Genomic DNA, 15,190 nt, shown 5'->3' with positions numbered 1-15,190 from the left:
GACAATTGTGTATTACTACAGTTTTTAGATAGGTGCTATAAATTCATTTATGAAACCAGCTGATTTTAATAAAAACTCATAATTATATAATTACCAAAAAGCTTGGGCGTTTACTTTTTAGCAATGATTATGACCAAGGACTAGCTCAAATGAGGGGAGAAATTTATCCATTTAAGTTAAATGGATAAATTTCTGGAACACAAATAACTACTTACTGAAGACAGCATTGACGTCTCCAGGAACACAGAACTACATACTGCAGACAGCATTGAAGTCTCCAGGAATATGGATAACTACTTACTGGAGAGAAGCATTGAAGTCTCCAGGTCACAGATAACTACTTAGTGGAGGCATCATTGAAGTCTACTGGTTATCTGTGACCTGGAGACTTCAATTCTTCTCTCCAGTAAGTAGTTATCCATATTCCTGGAGACTTCAATGCTGTCTCCAGTATGTAGTTATCTGTGTTCCTGGAGACATCAATGCTGCCTCCACTAAGTAGTTATCTGTGACCTGGAGGACTCCAATGGCCTCCATCAAGTGTTATATGTGACCTGGGAGACCTCCAATGCTGCCCTACAACTAATTAGTTATCTGTTGACTGGGAGACTCCAATGCGCCTCACTAAGTAGTTATCCTGTGACTGGAGGACTCCAATGTTGTCCTCCCACTAAGTAGTTATCTGTGACCTGGAGAAGTCAAGCTTGCTCCAGTTAAGTAGTTAAGGTAGTTATCCTACATCCCTGGAGGACGTCCAATGCTGCCTCCACTAAAGTAGTTATCTGTGACCTGGAGACGTCAATGCTGCCTCCAAGTAAGTTAGTTATCCTACATCCCTGGGAACGTCAATGCTTGCTCCAATAAGAGTTATCTGTGACCCTGGAGACTCCAATGCTGCCTCCAAGTAAGTAGTTATCTTGTGGACCTGGAAACCTCCAAGCTTCCTCCAAGAAGTAGTTATCTACATCCCTGGGGAGACGTTTCAAATGCTCGCCTCCACTAAGTAAGTTATCTGTTGACCTGGAAACTTCCATGCTTGCTTCCACCTAAGGTAGTATCTGTGACCCTGGAAACTCCAATGCTGACCCCTCAGTAAGTAGTTATCTGTGAACCTGGGAAACCCTCCAATGGGGCTGCTCGAGGTAAGGAGTTATCTAACATCCCTGGAGAACGTCAATGCTGCCATCCATTAAGTAAGCTATCTGTTGACCTGAAACCCAATGCTGCCTCCACCACATAAGGTAGTTATCTTGTGAACTGGAAAACTCAATGCCCTGCCTAAGTAAAGTAGTATCTCATGTGGAGACCCGTCAATGGGCTGCCTCAAACTAAGTAGTTATCCTGGGAACCTGGAAACTCCACTGCCTGCATCCAGTAAGTAGTTATTCTGTGACCAGGGAAAACTCCCAATGGTCTGCCTCCACTAAGTAGCTATCTGTGACTGAAACTCAATGCTGGCCTCCACTAAGTAGTTGATCTGTGACCTGGAAAAGACTCCAAATGCTGCCTTCCAGTAAGTAGTTATCTACATCCGGAAGACGTCAATGCGGCCTTCCACTAAGTAGTTATCTGGTGACCTGGAAACCTTCCAAATGCTGTCCTCCACTTAAGTAGTTTATCTGGTGACCTGGAAAACTCCAATGGCTTGCCTCCAGTAAGTAGTTATATACATCCCTGGAGACGTCAATCCGATGCCTCCATTAAGTTATGGTTATCATGTGACCACCTGGGGAACTCCAATGCTGCCTCCACTAAGTTAGTTACTGTGACCTGGAGAAACTCCAATGCTGCCTCCAGTAAGTAGTTTATCTATCTGGAGAAGTCGGATGCTGCCTCACTAAAGTAGTTACTGTGACTGGAAAACTCCAATGCTGCCCTCCAAACAGTATTGTATTGACCGGAAACTCCAATGGCGCCTCCATAAGTAGATCTGTGACCTGAAACTCCAACAATGCTGACTCACCGCCTAAGTAGTTATCTGTGATCCTGGAAACTCCAATGCTGCCTCCAGTAAGTAAGTATTTTCTGTTGGAGGGAAACTCAAATGCTGCCTCCACTAGTAGTTATCCCTGGTACCTGGACAAAGTCAATGCTGACCTCCACTAAAGTAGTTATCTGTGGACCTGGAAACTCCAATGTGCCTCCAGTAAGTAGCATCACTGGAGAACCTCCAATGCTGGCCACTAATAGTTATCTGTGACATGAAACTCCAATGCTGCCTCCACTAATAGTATCTGTGACCTGATCATGGCAATGCCTCAGTAGTATATCTGTGACTGAGACTCCAAATGCTGCCTCCAGTAAGTAGTATCTAACATCCCTGAGAATGTCAATGCTGCCTCACTAAGTAGTTATGTGTGGAAAAAAACTGACTCCTAAACTGCGTCTCCACCTAGTAAATACTGTGACCTGGAAAACTCAATGCTGCCTCCACTAATATTTATCTACCAAAATCTGAGAAATGTTCATGCTGCTAACATAAGTAGTTATCTGTGACCTGGAAAATCCAATGGCTGCTCATAATAGTTATCTGTGACCTGGAGATGTCGATGCTGCCTCCACTAAGTAGTTATCTGTGACCTGGAGACTCCAATGCTGCCTCCACTAAGTAGTTACTGTGACCTGGAGACTCCAATGCTGCCTCCACTAAGTAGTTATCTGTGACCTGGAAACTCCAATGCTGCCTCCACTAAGTAGTTATCTGTGACCTGGAGACTCCAATGCTGCCTCCACTAAGTAATTATCTGAGACCTGGAGACTACAATGTTGCCTCCACTAACTAGTTAACTGTGACCTGGAGACTCCAATGCAGCCTCCACTAAGTAATTATCTGTGACCTGAGACTCCAATGCTGCCTCTACTAAGTATTTATCTGTGACCTGGAGACTCCAATGCTGGCCTCCACTAATAGTTAATCTGTGGACCTGGAGACTCCAATGCTGCTCCACTAAGTAGTTATCTGTGACCTGGAGACTACAATGCTGCCTCCACTAACTATTTATTTTTGACCAGGAGACTCCAATGCTGCTCTCCCACTAAGTAGTTATCTGTGACCAGGAGACATTCAATGCGGCCTCCAGTAAGTAGTTATCTACATCCCTGGAAACTTCAATGCTTCTCCATCCGTATTCCTGTGACCGGAGATCCAGCTGCCACGCCACTAAGTCCAGTACCACTAGTAGTACTAAGTACTTATCTTGGTGACCTGGGAAACTCCACTGCTTGGCCTCCACTAAGTAATTATCTGTGACCTGGAGCGACTCTAATTGCTGCCCCTCCACTAAGTCAGTTATCTCTGACCTGGAAAACTCACTAGCCCTGCCTACACTAAGTAGTTATATGTGACCTGGGTAGACTCCAATGCTGCCTCCATAAGTAGTATCCCCCTGGTACCCCCCCTGGAAGACTACAATGTGCCTCCCACTAAGTTAATTATCTGTGACCTGGAGGACTACAATGTTTGCCCTCCAAATAAGTAATTATCTGTGACCTTGGTGATCAATGCTGCTCCACTAAGAATATCTGTTGACCTGGAGACTCCAATGCTTGGCCTCCAACTTAAGTTAATTATCTGTGACCTGGAGACTACCCAATGCTGCCCTTACCACTAAGTAATTATCGTGACCTGGAGACTCCAATGTGCCTCCACGTAAAAGTAATTATCTGTTGACCTGGAGCCTCCAATGCTGCCTCCACTAAGTATTATCTGTGACCTGGAGACTCCAATGCTGCCTCCATCTAAGTAATCTTGAACCTGGAAAGGACTCAATGTGGCCTCCATAAGTAATTACTGGGACCTGGAGACTCCAATGCTGCCTCACTAAGTAGTTATCAATGGGGGTGACCTGGAGACTGATGGGCTTCCTGGCCACTAAGTAGTTAACTGTGACATGGAAGACTCCAATGCTGCCTCCCAGTAGTAGTTACTGTGACCTGGAAATTCCAATGCTCCTCCAGAAGTAGTTAACCTGTGACCTGGAGACAATGCGGCCTCCACAAAGTAGTTACCTGTGACCTGGAGACTCCAATGCTGCTCCAGTAAGTCGTTATCTGTTACTGGGGAAAACTCCAATGCTTCCTCCAGTAAAAAAAGGGAGTTATCATGAGATTCAATGCTGCCTCCCCTAAGTAGTTATCTGTGACCTGGACTCAAATGCGGCTTCCATAAGTGTTATCGTGACCTGGAAAACTCCATGCGCCTCCAGTAAGTAGTTATCTGACCTGAAACTCCAATGTTGCCTCCAGTAAAGTAGTTATCTACATCCATGGAGACGTCAAGCTGCCTCCAGTAAGTCGTTATCTGACCTGGAAAACTCCAATGCTGCCCCATAAGTAGTTATCTGGACCTGGAAAAACCCAATGCTGCCTCCCAGTAAGTAGTTATCTAAATCCCTTGAGACGTCAATGCTGCCTCCACTAAGTAGTTATCTGTGACCTGGAAACCCTCTGCTCCCCATTAAGTAGTTATTGTGACCTGAAACTAACTCCAATTGGCTGCCTCCAAAAACTAAGTAGTATCCTGTAACCTGGACACTCCAATGCCTGCCTCATGTAATAGTTATCACATCCCTGGAAGACGTCATGCTTGCCTCCACTAAGTAGATGTATCTGTGACCTGGAAAAACTCCAATGGCTGCCCTCCAGTAAGTAGTTACTGTGAACCCGGAAACTTCCAATGCTTGCCAGTTCCACTAAGTAGTTATCTGTGACCTGGAAACTCCAATGCTGCCTCCACTTAAGGTAGTTATCTGTGACCTGGAAAACTCCAATTGCTGCCTCCATTAAGTAGTTATCTGTGACCTGGAAACTCCCATGCTGCCTCCATGTAAGTATTATCTACATCCTGGAGATGTCAATGCTCCTCCACTAAGTAGTTATCTGTGACCTTGAAACTCCACTGCTGCCTCCACTAGTATTTATCTGTGACCTGGAACTCCAATTGCTGGCCTCCCAGTAAATAGTTCATCTACTCCCTGGATAGGTCATGCTTGGCCTCCATTAAGTAGTTTTTTATCTGTGACCTGGAACTCCAATGCTGCCTCCACTAAGTATTATCTGTGACCTGAATGTCGATGCTGCCTCCACTAAGTAGTTATCTGTGACTGGATGACTCCAATGCTGCCTCCCAATAAGTAGTTACCGTGACCTGGAGACATCCAATGCTGGCCGTCCACTAAGTAGTTATCTGTGACATGGAAACTCCAAATGCTGCCTCCACTTAAGTAAGTTTATCTGTTGACCTGGAAACTCCAATGCTGGCCTCCAGTAAGTAGTTTATCTACATCCCTGGAAAGATGGCTCCAATGCCTGCCTTCCACTTAAGTAGTTTCTCTGTGGACCCTTGGGAAACTCCAACTGCTTGCCTCCACTGAAGTAAAGTTTATCCTGTGAACCTGGAAAACTCCAACTGCTGCCTCCAGTTAAATAAGGTTTAATCTTACTCCCTGGTGGGACCTTGGAAACCAATGCTTGGTCCCCCCACCCCTCCACTTAAGTAGTTAATCTGGTGACCTGGAAACTCCAATGCTGGCCTCCCCACTTAAGTAGTTATCTGTGACCTGGAAAATATGTCCCGTAATGCTGCCGTCCAAGTAAGTAGTTTTATCTGTGATCCCTTGGAGATGTCCAATGCTTGCCTCCACTAAGTAGTTATCCTGTGACCTTGAAAGACCGTCCAACTGCTGCCTCCCACTAAGTAGTTTATCTGTGACCTGGGGAAACTCTCCAATGCTAGCCTCCAGTAAATAGTTAATGTTTAAGCATGTGGACCGGGATGACTCCCAATGCTGCCTCCATTAAGTAGTTATCTGTGACCTGGAAACTCCAATGCTGCCTCCAGTAAGTAAGTTATCTCCATCCCTGAGATGCAATGGCTGGCCATCCCTAAGTAGTATCTGTGACCTTGAAACTCCACTGTGCCTCCACTAAGATTTATCTGTGACCTGGCTCCAATGCTGCCCAGTAAATAGTTACTACATCCCTGGAGATATCAAAATGCTGCCTCCAAAGTAGTATGTGGACCTGGAAAACTCCAATGCTGCCCTCCACTAAGTAGTTATCTGTGACCCGGAGATGCGATGCGCCTCCACTAAGTAGTTATCTGACCTGGAGACTCCAAATGCTGCCTCCCACTAAAAGTTACCTGTGATGGAGGAGGACTCCAATGCGCCTCCACTAAGTAGTTATCTGTGACCCTGGGAAACTCAATGCTGCCTCCACTAAGTAGTTACGGGACCTGGAGACTCCAATGCTGCATCAATAAGTAATTATCTGAGACCTGGAGACTACAATGTTGCCTCCACTAACTAGTTAACTGTGACCTGGAGACTCCAATGCAGCCTCCACTAAGTAATTATCTGTGACCTGGAGACTCCAATGCTGCCTCTACTAAGTAAGTTATCTGTGAACCTGGAGACTCCAATGCTGGCCTGCCACTAAGTAGTTATCTGTGACCTGGAGACTCCAATGCTGCCCTCCACTAAGTAGTTATCTGTGACCTGGAGACTACAATGCTGCCTCCACTAACTATTTATTTTTGACCAGGAGACTCCAATGCTGCTCTCCACTAAGTAGTTATCTGTGACCAGGAGACTTCAATGCGGCCTCCAGTAAGTAGTTATCTACATCCCTGGAAACTTCAATGCTTCCTCCACTAAGTAGTTACCTGTGACCTGGAGACTCCAAAGCTGCCTCCACTAAGTACTTATCTGTCGACCTGGAAAACTCCACTTGCTGGCCTCCCACTAACAGTAATTAATCTGTGACCTGGAGGACTCTGCTGGGCCTCCACTAAGTAGTTATCTCTGAACCTGGAAAACTTCCACTAGCTGCCTCCACTAAAGTAGTTATATGTGACCTGGAGAACTCCAATGGCTGCCTTCCCACTAAGTAGTTATCTGTGACCTGGAGACTACAATGTTGCCTCCACTAAGTAATTATCTGTGGACCTGGAGACTACAATGTTGCCATCCACTAAGTAATTGATCTTGTCCGGAGGACTCCAATGGCTGCTCCCCACTAAGTATTCATCCTGTGACCTGGAGCCTCAATGGCCTGCCTCCACTTAAGTAATTATCTGTGGGACCTGGAGACTCCAATGGCTGCCTTCCACTTAAGTAATTATCTGTGACCTGGCGAGACTCCAATGCTGCCTCCACTAAGTAATTATCTGTGAACCGGAGACTAACAATTGCTGCTCCACACTAAGTGTTATCTGTGACCTGGAGACTCCAATGCTGCCTCCACTAAGTAATTATCTGTGACCTGGAGACTTCCACTGCTGCCTCCACTAAGTAATATCCTGGGGACCTGGAGGACTAACAATGTTTGCTTCACTAAGGGAGTTATCTGTGACCTGGGATGAACTCCAATGCTGCCTCCACTAAGTAAAGTTACCTGTGGACCGTGACCTCCAATGGCTGCCTTCAGGTAAGTAGTTACCTGTGACCAATGGAGATTCCAATGCTGCCTCCCACTAAGTAAGTTAACCCTGCGACCTGGTGACTCCACTGGCTGCTCCAATAAGGTAGTTACCTGTGGACCTGGAAGGAATCCAATGCTTGCCTTCCAGTAAGTAGTTATCTGTGACCTGGAGACTTCCAATGGCTGCCTCCATAAGTAGTTACCTGTGACCTTGGAAGTCCCAATGCTTGCCTCCACTAAGTCGTTAACCTGGTGCCTGGAGGACTCCTAAATGCTGCCTCCAGTAAGTAGTTCACCTGTGACCTGAGACTTCCCAATGCTGCCTCCAGTAAGTATAGTAACCTGTGACCTTGGAGACTTCCAATTGCTGCCTCCACTAAGTAGATTATGTGGCCTGGAGACTCCAATGCGCCTCACCCTAAGGTAGTTACTTGGGACCTGGAAGATTTCCAATGCTGCCTCCACGTAAGTTAGTTATCTGTGAACCACTGGAGACTTCAATGCTTGCCATCCACCTTAAGTATTTTTTTAAAACCCCTTTGTTGACCTTGGAGATTCCAATGGCGCCTCCACTAAGTAGTTCCCAACCTGTGACCTGGAGATCCAATGCCGCCTCAGTAAGTAGTTACCTGTGAACCTGGAGATTCCAATGCTTGCCGCCACCTAAGTAGTTATTCCTGGTGACCTGGAAACTCCAATTGCTGCCCTCCCACTAAAGTAGTTAACCTGTGACCTGGCGACTCCAATGCTGCCCTCCAGTAAGTAGTTACCTGTGACCTAGGAGACTCCAATGCTGCCTCCACTAAGTAGTTACCTGGTGGCCTGGACCGGACTCCAATGCTGCCTCCAGTAAGTAGTAATCTTGCTGGGACCCTGGAGATCAATGCTGCCTCCATTAAGTAGTACCTGTGACCACCTTGGAGACTCCAATGCTGCCTTCCACTAAGTAGTTCCTGTGACCTGGAGATTCAATGCTCCTTCCCCCCCAACGAATATTTATCTTGTACAACCTGAGACTCCAAAATGCTGCCTCCACTAAGTGTTTAACCGTGACCTGGAGATCCAATGCTGCCATTCCACTAAGTAAGTTACTGTGACCTGGCCGGATCCATGCTGCCCTCCAGTAAGTAGGTTACCTGTGCCCTGGAGATTCTGCGGCCTCCACTCCAAGTAGTTATCTGTGACCTGGACCTCCGATGCTGCCTCCATAGTAGTTACCTGTGACCGGAGATCCCAATGCTGCCTCCAGTAGGTAGTACTTTGACCTGGAGGACTCCAATGCTGCCTCCACCTAAGTAGTTATCTGTGACCTGGAAACTCCAATGCTGCCTCCAGTAAGTATTAATCTACTTCCCTGGAAGATGTTCCATGCTGCTCCATTAATAGTTACCTGTGAACCAGGTAACTCCAATGCTGCCTCCACTAAGTAGTTATCTTGAACCTGGAGACTTCAATCTGCCCCCACTAAGTAAATGTCTGTGACTTGGAGACTTCATGCTGCCTCCAGTAAAGTAGGTGATCTATATTCCTGGAGACTTTAATGTTTCTCTCCAGTAAGTAGTTATCTATATCCCCAGAGACTCCAATGCTGGCTCTAGTAAGTAGTTATCTACATCCCTGGGACTTGAATGCTGCCTCCACTAAGTATGTAGTTATATGAGACCTGGAGACTCCAATGCTGCCTCTAGCAATAGTTATCTACATCCCTGGAGACTTCAATGCTGCCTCCAGTGAGTAGTTATGTGTCCTGGAGACTTCAATGCTGCCTCCAGTAAGTAGTTATGTGTCCTGGAGACTTCAATGCTGCCTCCAGTAAGTAGTGATCTATACTCCTGGAGACTTCAATGCTTTTCTCCAGTAAGTAGTTATCCATATTCCTGGAGACTTCAATGCTGCCTCTAGTAAGTAGTTATCTGTGTTCCCGGAGACTTCAATGCTGCCTTGATTAAGTAGTTATCCATATCCTTGGAGCTTCTCTCAGTATGTAGTTATCTACATTTATGGAGATTTCAATGCTTCTATCCAGTAAGTAGTTATCCATATTCATAGAGCCTTCAATGCCGCCTCCAGTAAATAGTTATCCATATCCTAGGAGACTTCAATGCTTCTCTCCAGTAAGTAGTTAACCATAATCCATGGAGAATTCAATGTGTCTCTCCTGCAAGTAGCTATCTACTTTAATGGAGACCTCAATGCTGCTCTCCAGTAAGTAGTTATCCATATTCCTGGAGACTTCAATGCTACCTCCAGTAAGCAGTTATCCATGTTCCTGGAGACTCCAATGCCTCTTTCCTGTAAGTAGTTATCTACATTTATTGAGACTTCAATGCTTCTCTCCAGTAAGTAGTTATCCATATTCCTGGAGACTTCAATGCTTCTCTCCTGTAAGTAGCTATCTACATTCATGGAGACTTCAATACTGCTCTCCAGTAAGTAGTTATCCATATTCCTGGAGACTTCAATGCTTCTCTCAGTAAGTAGTTATCTACATCCATGGAGACTTCAATGCTTCTCTCCAGTAAGTATTTATCCATATTCATAGAGCCTTCAATGCTTCCTCCGGTAAATAGTTATCCATATCCTTGGAGACTTCAATGCTTCTCTCTAGTAAGTAGTTATCCATAATCATGGAGATTTCAATGTTTCTCTCCTGCAAGTAGCTATAATGGAGACCTCAATGCCGCTCTCCAATAAGTAGTTATCCATATTCCTAGAGGCTTCAATGCTACCTCCAGTAAGCAGTTATCCACATTCCTGGAGACTTCAATGCCTCTTTCCTGTAAGTAGTTATCTACATTTATTGAGACTTCAATGCTTCTCTCTAGTAAGTAGTTATCCATATTCATGGAGACTTCAATGTTGCCTCCAGTAAGTAGTTATCCATATTCCTGGAGACTTCAATGATTCCCTCCAGTAAGTAGTGATCTATATTCCTTGAGACTTCAATGCTTCTCTCCAGTAAGTAGATATCTATATTTATGGAGACTTCAATGCTGCCTCCAGTAAGTAGTTATCTATATTCATGGAGACTTCAATGCTGCTCTTCAGTAAGTAGTTATCTCTATTCATGGAGACTTCAATGCTGCTCTCCAGTAAGTAGTTATCTATATTCATGGAGACCTCAGTGCTACTCCCCAGCAAGTAGTTATCCATATCCCTGCATAGCTCCCTCTTTCCATTGACTGGCCCACCTCAAAGTTTACCCAGTTTGATTAGCTGCATATTGATATATTTACCTGTCTAATAATGATTAAATAGTTGTCCATATTTCTGGAGACTTCAATGCTGATTGCTCTTCAGTAAGTTGTTATCTCTATACCTGGAGACTTCAATGCAGAACAGTGTTTAGTCTCTATTAAAACACATCATATATATTGCAGCTTCAGATTAAATCATCAAGGACATAGAACCCTCGACTAAGTTAATGAGTCATTCGATGAATGTCCTGCTCAAGATGTAGGCCTAGGCCAAGGTCAGAAGAATCTGGCCTCTTAGTATCGAAACCAATGACATACATTATAGAAATTGTGGCCTTGGCCTAAATTTTCGAGGGTTGAAGACAAAGAGACTATGTCATTGTCAGTCATGGTATTCCAATGTCAGACATAGGTCTAGGCTAAGGTCAGAAGAATCCAGCCTCGTGGTCTTTACACTACCTTTAGTGCAGTGTGTGTATGTAAAACGTCTTTCACTTCTCATATGTAGGTTTGGTTGGCTTTGACCTGCTTAAGATGTTCATGATTGACAGGAGAAGCACCAAAAGAAGAAACAAAAAGTTTGTGCATCCTGTTACTTTACTTTCAAAAACACCTTCATCTCATAATTATATCCTGAGCTGTCAGAAAGCTTTATCTGCATCTTATAAACATATATAATAGGTTGTAACAGATTTCATTGCTTCAAAAGGAAAATTAAGCTTGGTGAAATGCCAGTCAAATCAAATTTACTCAGAAAATTAAATAACAGGTTAATCATTTGTAGAAGCCTTTTGGCTACCACGTCAAGGGCAACACTAAATTCTGTTAGACCTAAGTACTACTGCTTTCTAAGCATGAGGAGAATGAATGAGTTAGGTGCTATGACCAAACCAAAAACCCCTCCCAAAAAAATCAAGAACAAGAAACAAGATATTAGAATATCAAGGGTTGACCTTTAAGCAAAGGTATACAGAACTTATTAGATTGCAGTTTCAGAGCTTTGTAAAAGACGGGAAAGAATGGTCATGTGACCGTTGAAATATTAGGATTACTGATTTTTCCACACCACATCTCATGAGGAGTGACCTGGGAGGTTGCAGGACTACCTGAGGATGGAGGGAGGGTGGGACTGGAGGATAAGCAAGGGACGGGGGATGGGTGGGTGGCTGGAGAATCAGTAATGGGGGGTGGGGGAGCTTTGGTTAAACGGACTCTCATTTAATTTGATCCTAACGATAAGGAAAGCAAAAATCGACACTGATGCTCTAATCAGGGAAGGGTCAGGATAATACAAAGCTGCAATTCCTGGAATCAAGAACAATGCTTGCTAAACATGAAAAAGAATGAATAACAATTATAGTGGATTTGGCCAAATGAACTACCACGCAAAAATAGCAAAATGCATCTTGAATTCATTGAACTGACAAATCCACAGGATCATAAATAGTGGACAAATTCGAGACTGAAGCAACAAGAAATCCAGTCACGAATCCCATGAGAGGAAAGGCTGAAATGAAAACTCATATCGACAGCAAACTATTCCTTTTTATCCACTCTTGGGTTGTTATATAAGGACCATCAGGGTGGTTAGGGTGTGATGTTACTCGGATGACTCAGTTAAATACCGGCCAGAGAAATTTCCATCTAAGCTACTCTGGTGAGAAGTGGCTCGAATGAAAAACAAGTGACACACTGGATACATTAATGCCTTTATACATCTGGTGGTCTATAATTTTTCCCCAAAGCCCTCCATATCGTAACCTGTCAATAGTTATCATAATTGCCTTTATGAAATTATATTTATAGGTCTTGGTATGTGTGGTTTATAATTTCATTACTTTATATATGGATTGTGTAAATCCAAAGTGTATTTCCATTCAAATAACGTTCTGAAATTGACACCTAATAATGATCTACCATGAACAAAAGTGGGATCCCAGCAAGTGCCTGCACAGCCACACCTGAATGGAACAAGGGTTGACGATTATGGTTAATAAGGACTGAATATGATTTTTACCACTGCTATTTTTATTTCTCTGTTACTATACTATTTTTCTATTTGTTTAACATCGACTCAGTTCACTGGTAATGTGAACTATTATTTGTATATCATTAACATATTGTCTACAGTAATGATTAGAAAATATGAACATTGGCATCCAATACCTCGACCATTCACATCCATCGTTACAAGACCAACAGGCTTCATTGCTGTGTTACCAGACCGTTATCATGAAACAGAAGGGGACTGGGTAGAGGAACGCTTTGAGGCAACTGTACCATCCGGCAATATGAATCCTTGGTCAAGAGAAATACTTCTAAAAAGCTCAACTAGATGTAGAGCATCCGCAAACACGTATAGTATTTGCTGTTGTCCATTGGATTAATAAAGGACCTTCCTTGTGGTAGCCTAAGGCGAGGTTGAGTTGACATTACACTCTCAACCTGGCAGAGGCTTATTTTGAGTCAGCCCAGACAAGACCTTCTATACTCTTTGGACCTTGAGTTGAACAATATTAACAAAATAGTAAATGAAAGAACAAAGCTTTACACAATAAAACTTAGCACAAATGATTAACAAAAATCATGCACCATTGCTGTTGTAAGGACAACGCTCTTTCCCTATTTTCATTGTATTCAATCATCAAGTCGGGTTGTTCTTACTTCCAGCTGATAAAGCGTTCCGCGACCTTTCCGCCGATGTATAACACATGCAATTCCATTATTTTGTAACGCCTAATATATTCAAATGTATGTTTGTAAGAAAGCACAAATCTCCTGTCTCAGAGTCATTACTGTTCACGGTGCAAGTCTGTACTACTTATCTGTCCGCACCTGTCTATGTCAACCCAGTTTGTCCGTAAATAAATCATCAGTATCCCAGCTACCTGTCTTAATCTCTGGTCCTCACAACGGGTGACCTCCCGGAGTTGGTGACACAGCGGTTTAGGCCCAGCCTTTAACGGACTAATTACGGCCGCTCACCTTCAGAGAACCTTTAACGGACTCAATATGGCGCCACAGTTTAGGTCTCTGAAAACTCCATTGCGAGGATGACACCAACACCATTAACGGACTAATCATGGCACTGCTTCCCAGCGTGTTTTGCCGTTTATTTTTCGAGGACAGGTAGCTGGGTGCTAGTCAGCCAACACAAAATTCAGCGGCGGTTCAGAAACATCCATCCGACGTCGCAACCTCCTTTGCCTCACCTGTGGACGCCAGATATCTTCTTGACCTGCCGAACCTGTGGGCCTCGGTTCTTTCCCCCGGCGCCATTGCCGCACCTGCGAGTCCCCAGACAACCTCCCCTGCCTGCCGACGCCGTTGCTACACCCAGGGACCTGCTTTACTCACCCGACGTCGCTGCCGCACATGGGCCTGCTCGGCCCCCTGACGTCGCTGCCTGTGGGCCTCTTCAAACCCTCAACGCTGCTGTCGCTCCTGGGGCTCACTCGGCCTTCCTGACGTCCATGCCACCCACGCCTGTGGACCTGCTCACCCTTTCTGACGCCGTCGCCTGTAGTCCTCCTCGGCCCACCAACACCGCTGCCACGTCTGTGGGCCTCCCCTGCCTGCCGATGCCGCTACCTGTGGGTTTCCTCGACCTGCTGATGCCGCTGCTCACCTGTGGCTCCGCTCTGCCCACGGGACGCCGCTGCCGCGCTGGGGACTTCCTCAACCCAACCTACGCTGCTGCCACACCTGTCCCCATGGCCCGTCCCACTCCACCACCACACACAATGCAGTCTTGGTCGCCCCGCCGTACAGTAGAACCCCCCCAGGCAACCGCCAGGGGAGGCATCGTCATTCAGCAACACCGAAGGACTCTACACTCGATGACCCCCACAACAAGTGTCACAAGGATACGGGGTCGTCCGTATCCAAGATTGTCATCCAATAACTATTCCGTAATCATTGTTTTGAGGGGGGGGAGTATTTGTAAGGACTACGCTTTTTCCCTATTTTCATTGTATCCAATCAAGTCGCGTTGTTCTTACTTCCATCCGATAAAGCGTTCTGCGGCCTTTCCGCTGATGTATAACACATGCAATTCCATTATTTGTACGCCTTAATATATTCAAACGTATACTTGTAAGAAAACACATATCTCCCTCCTGTCTCAGAGTCATTTCTGTTCATGGTGCGAGTCTGTACTACTTATCCGTCCGCAAACCCAGTTTGTCCGTAAATAAATCATCAGTATCCCAGCTACCTGTCTTAATCTCTGGTCCTCACACAGTGATACACAGCTAACTTGATGTAGAGGGAGGTAGTGTTTATATTTTTTAGGAATAATGAATGAATGATTTAAAGTTATCGTGTGTCGTGGTATTGTTGAGGAGAGAAGAAGAGACAGTAAAATCTTTACTATAATATGTATGTAAAAGCAGTACCAATGCACAAAAAAACTATATTTCACAATAAATTTAACATAATGATAAAACATGAAAACAAATGCAACATAGCACAAAAAACGCTTGCTCAAGTTAGTGTTCGGTGTGCTGAGAGAGAGAGAGAGAGAGAGAGAGAGAGAAGAACGGCACTGCTTCCCATTGACTTATTAGCTG

Source organism: Macrobrachium nipponense, chromosome 3 (genome assembly GCF_015104395.2).
Source record: "Macrobrachium nipponense isolate FS-2020 chromosome 3, ASM1510439v2, whole genome shotgun sequence".
NCBI classification, from domain to species: Eukaryota; Metazoa; Arthropoda; class Malacostraca; order Decapoda; family Palaemonidae; genus Macrobrachium; species Macrobrachium nipponense.
Note: the sequence above shows the minus strand (reverse complement) of the source record.